Source organism: Macaca fascicularis, chromosome 14 (genome assembly GCF_037993035.2).
Source record: "Macaca fascicularis isolate 582-1 chromosome 14, T2T-MFA8v1.1".
NCBI lineage: Eukaryota > Metazoa > Chordata > Mammalia > Primates > Cercopithecidae > Macaca > Macaca fascicularis.
The window spans coordinates 128,982,768-128,994,465 of record NC_088388.1 but is presented as its reverse complement, the minus strand read 5'-3'; the positions used below and the strand labels follow the sequence as shown (position 1 = coordinate 128,994,465).

The 11,698-nt window shown below is 45.5% G+C and overlaps 1 pseudogene; it reads left to right on the top strand.

Moving 5' to 3' along the window:
* Positions 1–9,537: 9,537 nt before the first annotated feature.
* LOC123568629 (bcl-2 homologous antagonist/killer pseudogene) lies at positions 9,538–10,524 on the top strand (annotated as a pseudogene).
* Positions 10,525–11,698: the final 1,174 nt, after the last annotated feature.

Sequence of the window (11,698 nt, the reverse complement as noted above, 5' to 3'; positions counted from 1 at the left end):
TCTCAAAAAAAAGTTACATGCAGATTTTTGTCTGCACAAGGGTCAATGCCCCTAACCCCTGTACTGTCCAAGGATCCATGGAACTATGTCATGTTTCTATATGTATTAAATTATCACCTCTTTTTATAGAAGTCTCTTGAAGGATAGTGTTTCTTGGGTATATAGTTCCCTGGAACACACTTTGAGAAACACTGCTTTAGTATAATGCTGATTTCCTCTTGGCTATTAACCCGTGCTGCTTTCTCTGGCCATCACACGGCTCTCAAGCAAAGATCAGTCTGGATTCATTCTCCTTATGAAGCTTCTTAGGTAAATATGAATCACTGGATGTTTCCAAACATCCTCCTTATTTCTGCGTCCCAACTTGGAAGTTTAATTTAGAATTAGACCTCCAAGAAGTTCTCAATCTTAGTCTTCTCAGATATCTTAATTACTTTCTAAGAGTTCTATAGATTTCCTCTATTTTTAAACCATAACCTATAAAACAGGACACTATTATTTGTACAACATCATTCACCAAAAAACATGTACTAAGTACCTCTTATGGGCAAGCTACTATGAGGATACATGATTACACGACTAAGATCCTGCCTTAAGAAACATACAGTTTGATAACAACTGTAACTTGAAATTAATAGGCTTGGGAATAAAATAAACCTGAGTTTATATCCTGGGTTTGAATTTTTTTAATTTTCAAAAAGATCTAATTTGTGGTCTTGGATAAGTTATTGAACCTTTCTATCAGTGGCCACATTTGTAAAATGAGGACAGTTATTCCTACTTTTCATCTCTGTCATGTTGATTGAATATAAAGAAGTATGCAAAAATATCTAGCACAACGCAGATACCAGCACTAGATGTAGTGATGGCATTAATAGAAGAGACCCCTTTAGAATCTACATAGTGGCACCATCCTGACGTCGGCCTCGTCCTCCGCTGCGTCACTGAAACCTGCCAAAATCACTGAATGTGGGCTTGTATCCGCTTGTGTCTTCTGCCTCCTTGCCTTGCTTGTTGGCAGAGGCAAAAGCTAAAAGGAAGTCACCACCGCCAAGTCTGCCTGGTCAGCCTCTCCAGTCCTCTAGCCTGGCCCAGCCTTTGTGGTCTGGCTTGGTTCACACAAATATTTTAGACAAATTTTCACAATACTAGTAGGACATGTTTTGTCATTATCTACTTTTGACAAATGAATAAACTCAGGCTCAGAAAAAAATAAATGCCTTTGCCAAGGTTGCCCCGCTAATAAGTGGCAAAGCTAAGATAACTCTATCTCATGAGGCCAACAACACATGAAAACAAAGCATGAGGTGGAAGGTTGGGAGGCTTTTGCATTGGTCCAGGCAAGAGGTGGGTAGAGATACTGGTAGAATGGAACGGAGAAGAGAGCACAGATATAAGAGATAATGAAAAAGTAAAGTTGGCATTTTTAACAGTGGAAGACCCTGGGAATCCTGTGATACCTGTTAATTTGCAGTCTTCCCCCAGCTACCTTCCTCCTTCTTCCAAAAGGAAAGCACGTTCATGCTTAAGAAATGGGCACCCTTGTGTACACAGACGTTCATCTTTAATCCAGTCTTCCAATGCCAAGTAGCAGATCTAATTGTGTTTATTTTTACACAGTCCTGCCTTCAAAGAGTTAAAAATCTGGAAGAGAGGCCACAAAAAGCATATAAAGCAGCCAAAGGTCCTATCACTCTCAGGTAGCCTATATTCCAGGGTTACCTTTGTCATTCAACAGTTACATGACCATGGGCCATCACAGAACTTCATTGGTTCTCATTGTCTTCATTCATTGCTGATTCATTCACATGTTCGATACATATTTATCAATTGATTACTATGTGCCAATCACTGTGGGAAGCACTGGCGATTCAGATGTCCCTGAATCCCAGGAGGTTAGACTCAAATATCCAGACATAGCAGATTCCTCTTTCTCATCCCCCAAGACCAATCACCAACTCCTGTCTATGCTACCTCTAAAACATAGCTTGAATCCACTCACCTCTCAGCCCCTCACCACCATCACCCTGGTCACAGCCATGGTGCCTATGTACATGAGCCACTGCCTGGATGAATGCGGATTTGACTGACTCCATCACCTGAGCCGAAGCCAGGTGAGTCAGTGGAGGCCTTACCTGTGGTTGTTGTCCTGCCCACATCCTTGCCTGCTAGAGAAGTGGGAACAAGTGTTCTCAGCAACAGGCACTTTGTATGTAAAGGCAGAGAGGGGAAGAGCAGTCTGCAATGCTCCAACATGACATCTGCATTCCAAAGAAACCACGGATTATTCAAAGTCACACTATGCACATAATTGCTTCAAAAGGAGGGCAAGTTAAAAGCTAGAGAGTTTGAGTATCACAATAAGACAGTTATGCTTCCTGCAGGAATTTTAATAATAAAAGTGTTTTTAATAGCTGTAAGTGTTTAGCCGTAAAACCAGTACATCATTTAGTAAATCCAGCCTTTGCTGATTCTGGCTTTTCAGTTGCAGAGGAATGGCTGTTCTTTTTCTAACACCCGCAGCGCTATCATACCACAGCTTTTTATCATTCTTATGTATTGAAAACAAAACCCAAACCTCTCAAACAAAGCAGCAGGGTTACACATCACCTTTCCACCACGCAAATCCAGTTTCCCAGCAGAAACTTGCCTCAGTTTCCTGATCTATAAAATGAAGGTAGTAAGAAGTTCTACTTCAAAGAAGTATAAATAAGATTGCATCAATTAATATTTGTAATATGCTTGGGGCAGCATCTGGCACACAGTAGTGCAATATAGGGAATGTTAAGTTAAATAAGTTAATAGATAATTGCATTATATTCCATTCCTATTGTGAAAATACTTGATGTGGAAAAACTATGCCAAAAGCAAAGAAAAGGAAAGGGCAGAAGATGAGTCTATCACAGCAAGCACGATACAAAAACAAAAGGCCAGACTGAGGTTTTCTCCAGCTATAAAGTGTGCTAGACCAAATACGCACATTCCTGAATAAGCGTGTATATGTGCATATTTACCTTCATCTACATGCATAAAGATATGACAACTAGCTCTCCCACTTAAAAAAAACAACAACAAAACAGAGTCTGAATCAGAGGGAAAAACAAGAAATTCATTCATTGTGCCCTACTTCTCTCTGTAATAACACACAAGAGGTTACAAACCTCAAATTGGGTCCAGTCCCAGAATTTGGTCAGTAAATTGAAAACAATAAGAACATAAAATGACTGAGATTCTCCATCTGCAGAAATAAACCACTCAGGAGATGGTTGTAAATGTGCTGTTGATGGGAGTGAGGATTCTCCCCATTTTCTGTCAAGGAGAACAGGATGCCTTACAAATTCAATTAAGGACACCAGAGTCTCCCCTAAGTCCAATCAGGGTGACCCCAGGGTGTCTCCCCAGAAAAACACATTGGAATGTGGTTTATGGTAACCTACTCAGTTGAACTGCAATGAATCTGAGCTAATGTTGTGTTGTCATAACAGAGGGTGGGGGTCCGCAGGAGTCTGGAAACAGAGAGCCAAGCAGTGAGGCTCTCAGGGTGTCTCCACCGCTGCCCAGAACTCTGTTTCTAGATCATCGGTCTTGCTGGATGGAAACATCCCTTGAAGACAGCCAATAACCTCTGGTCAAATTCCAGGATATCCAAGGAAAATCTTGTCTGTCACTTGTCTTCAATGGAGTGACTAAGCAAGAAGGCAGGTCTCACAAAGACGAGTGCCCTCGCTCAGCTCTCCAGCCAGAACCTCACCCACTGTCAATTAGTACATTGCTTTTCTGCCTTTTAATTAGCAAAAGAAACATTTCTGCATAATTATTGCTGGTGTTGGCAGCCCAGGTCTAGCCTTTACTGGGTGCGAGACACTGAGCCAATCATTTAGCTCTCATGCTCTCAGTTCCTCACTGACAAGGGAATGATAACAGGACCTAACTCACATTGCTAGGGGAGATTAAAATAGAATAATCCAGGAAAAGTGCTTTGCATTTTATGTGTCCAATACATGCCAGCAATTTTTATTATTGTTGGTCTGGTTAAATCTGGAATGATCACTATCATTAACCTGTTTGAACATCTCTGAGTGAACCACTGAAATCAAATTCTGCATCTGAAAAGTTGACCAAGCACCTGAATCTTGAGTGACCCCATTGAAGTTCAGCTGTCCCTGCCTTAAGCAGACACTTCTTTTTTATAACTGTTAACAGCAATACCAACATTAAGATTGATTATGTATGTCTAGGAATAAATGATGACTTTTTAAACACATTTGTGTATAAAATAAAATACTGACTGTTAGAGAACTGTGTTAGGACGGCTATAACACAACACCTTAGATTGGGTAATTTATAAACAACAGAATGTATTGCTCACAGTTCTGGAGGCTACGAAATTCAAAATCAAGGCACCATCGGAATCGGTGTCTGGTGAGAGCTTTTTCTCTGCCTCATGGGTGGCACCTTCTAGCTATATTCTCACATGGTGGATGGGACAAGGCGGCATCCTTCAACCCCTTGTATAAGGGCACTAATACCATACATGAGGGCAGAGCACTCCTGGCTTAATAACTTCCCACAAGGTCCCACCTATTAACACTGTCACACTGGGTTCCAACATACGAATTTTGGGGGACACCAACATTCAACTTTATGTACTTAAATATGTAGAGATATATATATATACACACACTTAAATATATATGTATATAAGATGTACAAGTTGATATTTTGATATATGTATACATGTGAAAATGATTACCACAGTCAGGTTAATTAACATACTCGTCACCTCTCATCATTACCATTTTCTTTCGTGTGGCGTGTGTGCGTGTGTATGATGAGAGCACTTATAATCTATCTGCTTAGCAAGTTTCAGTATACAACATAAAATCATTAACTGTATCACCACACTTCCATTAAACTCCCTTTCTGACTCTCATTTTACAGTTGACAAGACCAAGACCAGAGATACACAGTGTTCTCCTCTGATTCACAGTCAGATGCCCGTCCCGCTATGGCTAACACTAAGTTCACAAATTATTGACAACACAGCAAGATTGTCAAGAGCATTGCTGCATCATGGACTTGAATTCAGAAGACTCAGGCGTATGCCCAATCCTGTGCGAGTGACCGTGGGCAAGCCCTTCCCCTTTCCCTTGGCCTTCATTCCTGTTCTTGTACATAAGAGATAGTTATGGCAACTATAGCCATTGCTACTGTGCAAGGCTGCTGAAAGTGGGACAAAATAAATGTGAAGGTTCTCTGTAACTCTCAAGTCCCATGTAAACAGAGTGGATTATTTGTTGTGGACTTCAGAGCGAACTTTCGCAAGTGAGTTCTAACAATCCCTAAGAGAGAGGTACTCAAGTGAATGTCACGAGATGAGTGGTGGAAACAGGGAGCGAGAGGACAACAGATAAAATCAGGCCACAGGGTTGGTCTAAGAAAGCTTTCTAGGCCAGGCGCGGTGGCTCACGCCTGTAATCCCAGCACTTTGGGAGGCCGAGACGGGTGGATCACGAGGTCAGGAGATCGAGACCATCCTGGCTAACACGGTGAAACCCCATCTCTACTAAAAAATACAAAAAACTAGCCGGGCGCAGTGGCGGGCGCCTGTAGTCCCAGCTACTCGGGAGGCTGAGGCAGGAGAATGGCGTAAACCCGGGAGGCAGAGCTTGCAGTGAGCCAAGATCCAGCCACTGCACTCCAGCCTGGGCGACAGGGCGAGACTCCATCTCAAAAAAAAAAAAAAGAAAGAAAGCTTTCTAAGGGAACAACAGGGAATTGACTCATTTGATCAACTTTCCCTACTTTCTCTGCCCCCAACCATTATTAACACATTCAAGAAAGGAGAACTGAGAATGGGGGCTAACGCTTTGCTTAGAAAAACAGGTGATAAATCATAAAGCAATCGAATCTGTGGCAGGGAATGGGAAACACATGGCAGGTCCTTCTAATTAACTCTTTGATATGTTGCTCCGGGTGGGGTGTTGTTTCCAGCTTTTCCATTGACTCGTCCCAGGCCACTCTCTCACCATAGCAACTCAAGTTTACCAGCAAGCAGGAAAGTCTGCATTTGAGAGAGTTAAGGGAGTTTGATACAGTCCAGCTAAACACAAATGAAGAAGAAGAATGAGGAGGAGGAGGGCAGGAGGAGCAGGAACAGGAGGAGGAGGAGGAACGGGAGGAAGAGGAGGCAGGAGCGGGGTGGGGGAGACAGCCAACTATTTCCCTCCCTGCAAATATCCTTTGGGACATAGCCTCTTTCTCTCTCCTTCTTATACACCTCGTTCTCTCTCCTCCACCCTCTCTGTCTCTCCACCTCCCTAAAAACTTCTTTCCTAGGCATCTTTTTCTCACCAAATTAAGAAAGTGAGAGAAGAGCAAGAGAACTAAGTCCACATAGGTTCTTTGCAAATATTTGGTGCTGTTCGCACCACGAGGTGAGGGAAGGGCCTTATCAGTCTTGTCCTTTCTTATGCCAAAGGGCAGCTGAATACAAGTTTTTGAATAAGTGAATAAATGAAGGTCCTCCCTCCTTTTGCTATGGGACTGTGGATTTTAACAAGAAGCCTCTGGTATTTACAAAGGCAATAGGACACAGTGCAGCAAGCTGTAAACCTACTGGCCTGAGAACCTAAAGATCAGAGGTTCAGCTCAGCCCTGCCCCTACCATGGCATGTGGGCCCTGAGTTCCTCGTGTAGCCTTTCTGAACTTCATTTGCTTCCCCTGAAAGCAAGGGCATTGAACAAGAAATTCTTTAAGGCCTCTTGAGGGCTCTAATCTTCTTTGAGTATTTCACCAATAAGCCTGCAAAGAAATAACCCTCCCTTCGTGGATGAATAGACTAGACTCAAGCTGCTGCTCTTTTCTAACTACAGGGATAGGCCAAGCTAGAATAAAAGGCAAAGAGTGTCCACTCTGCCTGTATATCTTAACCAAATTTGTATCTACTAAGGTAAGAAGGTGAAGCTAGAAACAGGGTTAACTGTCTGAATAATCCCAGCCTGACTTCCCCCAGGTATACAGGCTGCCCATACTAATTCAGTTCATGTCACCTTTTACTTTGCTCTTGCAGGCAAAACTCTGAACTCTCAAAGCCAAAAGATGAAAGAGGGCACCCAGTTCATCCTCTGCCTCTAGGAAAGTCCTTGCCTAAATTACCCCAGAAAGGTTATTAGATCCTGCCCTCAAGCATTGTCAAACAGCACTTGGCAGCTTCTCCAGGCACGTGCTGTACAATCTTCTGAAACTGAATTACACAGGGATTCTCTATGTCATACACCAGGAAGCTACACATGTAAGAAAGCCTGGGCTATACCTTCAGTGCTTTGAAAACTGACTCTGATTCGCAGAGAACACTGGGCTTTGGGGGCCTCCCTTGGGCAGTGTCAGCTTGTCGGGTAGAGACCAGAACAGGAAATGAAAGATTTCCATTTATTTCAAGACCCTTCTTGGGCATCTCTTCCACTGCCATTTGTAGCTGAGCTATTTGAGAAATCAGTGTAGTCAAGTTACAGATGTACCCAGTGGCTGGGGATCAACCTAGACTCATGCTCTTTTGGGGTCATGAGTTGAGTGGAGAAGACTACTTTCCCTATACCTGGCCTATGTCTACAAACTCCAAACTTTAGGGGAATTGCTTTATATTAGCCAAGTTAATGTCTAAAGCGCTAAATAAATAAATAGGCAATCTCTGGGGTTAAACTGCCAAAAGCAGCTCATACCTCCTGAAAGCCCTGGAAGCCTCCTGGAAGCCCTTTCAAAGAGGACATCAACAAACAGGTCATTAGGAAAAGCAAAATGTGGCTCACTTTGCAAATCTCACTTTTCCTTCAATGCTTCTTTGTCCCCACGGATTTCAACTCACTCCATTTGACATTCTCAGTTCCTTTGATAAGAAGTTCTTAGAACCTTATGGCAACTCAGACTCCCTCAATCTGGAGGCAGGTCTGTAGGAATTCTGGTAATTAGTTAAACAAGTTGTTTCATTTCTCTGAGTCTCAGTTTCTCACTCAAAAATGGTGAATAATTTGTGAGACTTCACTAATAATCTATGACTCTACAAGAGGCAATAGGGTACTGTGGACAGACAGCAGGCTTTGGAAACACACAAGACTGAGTTTAGATTCCTACACTCCACCCAGTGTGTGATGTGGCCAAGCCTCTTCACTTCTCTAAACCCCCATCTGTGTATCTGTACCGGAATGAATGAATGAGTATGTGTGGCCAAGCGATGCAAACTCAGGGTAAAAATATTGCCTTGGGATTTTTAGCAAACTGTTCAAGCCCATGACATTCTAGCAGAAAAAGCCTAGTATCTCTTTCTTAAGGTGATTGTGTCCATGTGTGTTCCAGGAACTCCAGGGTTTACTCAACCCAGATTCACCCTGCCCTTGACCAAATGGCTCACCGGTTTCACAGGATGCTGCTCTGATGACACACCCTGTAGTCAGCATCTGCCCCTGCAGCCAGAATGGATTTCTGGGTGGACGTTAGCTGGGGGATACCACATGGGCACCAATGTCACAGAGATTCTGTCACAGTCCACCCTGAACCGTTGCTTCCCAAATCATAATCCCTCAGCAGGACAACTGAGGGATGCAGGGACACGCATGACCCAAACACCAGCCCTGGCCCACAACCTCAGCCATTATCTTGAGTCTGAGCAACCAGTCTAGTGGCAGCTGGGCCCTTCCTTTTCAAGAGAGTTCTGGGATCAGATCCTTTCACAAACAGATGCCTCCCCACCTCCCTGTTGTTCAGGTCTGTACACTGAAAGGTAAGAAAGCATTTACTAAGCCATATTTCAAAAAGGATGGTTCTACTTTCATCTCAGGACAACAAGTGCCTGCTTAAGCACCTTATGTTTGTGTAACTGGTATTTTTTTTTCCCCCTGAACTTCCAGGGCCTAATCTGCTTTCTCCCTCCCTAGCTAAACAAAAGAGAAGTTGAAATAATTTGAACTACCCCTTTCAGTGGGCAGCCCATTTGATCTCCACCTTAGCCAGAGCCTTAATGCGTCAATATGAGCATAGCAGTGCCTTGCAGCACCTGAGGCACAGTACATTGTTTAAAGAGTGACAGTGCGTCCCACTCCAACGAGAACCACACTCACAGCAAAGGGTCCCTTGCCTGTGTGGAGAGTGACCTATGGTAGAAAATTTGCAGACCTCATTACCTCTTCACCAGTTGAAAAATCTTTACTTACTTACTTATTATTTATTTATTTATTTATTTATTTAATTTTCCCTACCTAAGCCAGGAATAGTCAAACATTTTCCATAAAGGGCCAGGTAGCATCATAAATATGTTAGGCTCTGCAGGCCTCTTAGATTTTTGTCATGTATTCTTTTTTGCTTCCTGTTTGTTTTATTTTGTTTACAACGCTTTAAAAATGTAAAAAAACAGATGATCACTGGAATCTCGCGGGTCCCTCGGGCCGCACAGGGACAAGCAAAGGCTACATCCAGATGCCAAGAATGCACTGACGCCTGTTCCTGGAAGCCAGGCTCCCACCCAGCCCCTGGGAGCAGCAGCCTCCAGCCCCTTGGGACCTTCATCTCTGCCCTGCTGACCCATGCGGGTTGGGCCAGGATCCCAGGAGGCTGACACTGTCCTCCACTGAGACCTGAAAAATGGCATCAGGGCAAGGCCCAGGGTTTCCCAGGCAGGAGTGCGGAGAGCTTGCCCTGCCCTCTGCTTCTGAGGAGCAGGTAACCCGGGACATGGAGAAGGTTTTCCGCAACTAGGTTTTTGACCGCCATCAGCAAGAACAGGAGGCTGAAGGGCCAGCTGCCCCTGCTGACCCAGAGATGGTCACCTAGCAGCACCGTGGGGCAGGTGGGATGGCAGATCGCCATCATCTGGGATGACATCAATCGGCGCTATGACTCGGAATTCTAGACCATGCTGCAGCACCTGCAGCCCACAGCAGAGAACGCCTATGAGTACTTCACCAAGATCGCCTCCAGCCTGTTTGAGAGTGGCATCAACCAGGGCCGTGTGGTGGCTCTCCTGGGCTTCGGCTACCATCTGGTCCTACATGTCTACCAGCGCGGCTTGACTGGCTTCCTGGGCCAGGTGACCCGCTTCGTGGTCTTCATGCTGTAACACTGCATCGCCTGGTGGATCGCGCAGAGGAGCAGCTGGGTGGCAGCCCTGGACTTGGGCAATGGTCCCATCCTGAACGTGCTGGTGATTCTGGGGGTGGTTCTGTTGGGCCTGTTTGTGGTACAAGGATTCTTCAAATCATGACCCCCAAGGGTGTCCTTTGGGGTCCCAGCTGTGACCCCTGCCTGGACTTAAGCTAAGTCTTTGCCTTCTCTGCTCCCATGCAGGGGTTGCCCTTCAAAAGCACAGAAGCTTTAGCAAGTGTGCACTCCAGCTTCGGAGGGCCCCTGCGTGGGGGCCAGTCAGGCTGCAGAGGTGCCTCAACATCACCTGATGCTAGTGGGCCCTCTCTCTGGGGCCAGGGGCTGTGCCCTCCTCCTTTGACTCTCTGGGACCTCCTTAGCCCTGTCTGCTAGGTGCTGTGGAGACTGATAGCTTGGTGGGGGCGAGAGACTGGGAGCCACTTCTCCCCTGGAAGTGTTTAACGGTTTTAGCTTTTTATAATAGCCTTGGGAGAGCCCATTCCCACCATCCTACCCGAGGCCGGGACATCTGGGGTGTGGGGGTTGGTGGGTCTACCCTATGTTCCCCAGGATTCAGCTGTTCTGGAAGATCAGAGCCTAAGAGCTGGTACTTGAGGCTGGTCCTGGCCCTCCCTAAGCATCATGCGTCCCAGGATCAGGACTGACTGGGAGAGGAGGACCAGGTCCTGCCCAGCTCTCTCCCTGCCCCCATTCCTCCCTCTGGCCATACTGCCTTTGCAGTTGGACTCAGGGATTCTGGGCTTGGGGTGTGGGGCGGGGTGGAGTAACAGACCAGAGCTGTCTGAACTTATCTGTCAGAAGCCTGCAAGCCTGCCTCCCAAGGTCCTCTCAGCTCTCTCCCTTCCTCTCTCCTTATAGACACTTGCTCCCAACCCTTTCACTACAGGTGAAGGCCCTCCCCCGATCCCTGGGGGCCTCGGGTGAGTGGTGTGCTAAGGCCCCTCCTTGCCCAGACCACAGGGCTTAGGACTTGGTTTGTTATTTCAGGGATAAGGAGTAGGGAGTTCATCTGGAAGGCCTAAGTGGGAGAAGGACTATCAACACCACTAGGAATCCCAGAGGTGGGATCCTCCCTCATGGCTTTTGCACAGTGTAATCCAGGGGTGGAGATGGGGGAACTGTGAATACCTGAACTCTGTCCCCCCACCCTCCATGCTCCTCACCTGTCTGGGTCTCTCCTCGGGGTGGGCGTGAGAGTGCCTTCTCTATCAGGCACAGCCTAGGATGTTGGGGATGAGGGGAGAGAAGTTCTTGATTCAGCCAAATGCAGGGAGGGGAGGCAGATGGAGCCCACAGACCACTCCCTATCCTCTGAGTGTTTGGAAATAAACTGTGCAATCTCATTAAAAAAAAAAAAAAAAAAAAAAACAGAGGAAAAATGTAAAAACATTCTTAGCTGTAAACTACTTACAGGGGGATAAAGACTGGACAGTTAATGGACACAAACATACAGTTAGAGAGAAGAAATAAGCTCTGGCCAGGCACAGTGGCTCATACCTCTAACTCCAGCACTTTGGGAGACCAAAGCGGGAGGATCATTTGAGC